Source organism: Ursus americanus, chromosome 6 (genome assembly GCF_024610735.1).
Source record: "Ursus americanus isolate L20-20 chromosome 6, mUrsAme1.1.p, whole genome shotgun sequence".
In the NCBI taxonomy this organism is placed as follows: domain Eukaryota; kingdom Metazoa; phylum Chordata; class Mammalia; order Carnivora; family Ursidae; genus Ursus; species Ursus americanus.
Window position 1 is genome coordinate 37664721 of NC_142132.1, and position 799 is coordinate 37665519.

The following is a 799-nucleotide window of genomic DNA, read 5'->3' on the forward strand; positions in this document are numbered from 1 at the left end:
AACCAATCAGGCTCAGTCTATACTTGTATGGCTGATCCTCAGAGTAGGAGACAGTGGGGTGTCCCCTGAGTGCTCTCGGGGAGGATGACACTTAGGAACCTCTCTGTGCTCCCCCTCAGGTCTTCGGGACATGCTTGCAGAAGGGGAATCAACTTCCCATCTGAGAACCGGGTGTGATCTTCTGAGGCAGAGACATCGACCGTCAGGGTAAAACACAAAACCTCAGCAAGACGTCCAAACCTGCAGGTGAGATTTGGATACCAAGGTGCTTGTTTCGGCAGCACATAGACTGAAGTTGAAACGATACAGAGAAGATTAGCGTGGCTTCAGCATAAGGATTACATGCAAATTCATTAAGTGTTTCATATTAAAAAAAAAAAATTGGCCCCCAGTGCATTTTGCATAGCTGATGTTCGTGGACTGTCCGAGGAAAATGAGACGTGTGCTCCCCATGAGAACGGGGTGGTGGCATATAACAGTGCACATTTCCAGGTTCCCTTGAAACTCAGAACATCTTGTGAAACTGGACACACTGTCCAGTATGGGGACAGTGACGCGGAGGTGAGAAGCAGCCTCAACTTCCGTCCCCTCTGCCCCATGGGTCCCCCACATGTCCCAGTCGAGGAGCAGGGGGTCCATGCTCGCCGATCATTGTACTTGCATTGTTTTTTCCCCCTTATAATAGAGAAATATTTCTCTGTATCCATGTTTCTATCAAAAATGAGAAATTAAAAGAGGCACAAGCTTCAAAAAATATTTTGGGTCTTCTCTTTGTGGAAAGATGTAGCCCCACCTGTCT

The 799-nt window shown here is 47.6% G+C and overlaps 1 non-coding gene across 1 annotated transcript; it reads left to right on the top strand.

Moving 5' to 3' along the window:
• Window positions 1-265: 265 nt before the first annotated feature.
• Window positions 266-372, top strand: LOC123800402 (U6 spliceosomal RNA). The gene has a single exon (XR_006781908.1). It is a non-coding gene; the product is annotated as a U6 spliceosomal RNA (small nuclear RNA).
• The last annotated feature ends 427 nt before the right edge of the window (window positions 373-799 follow it).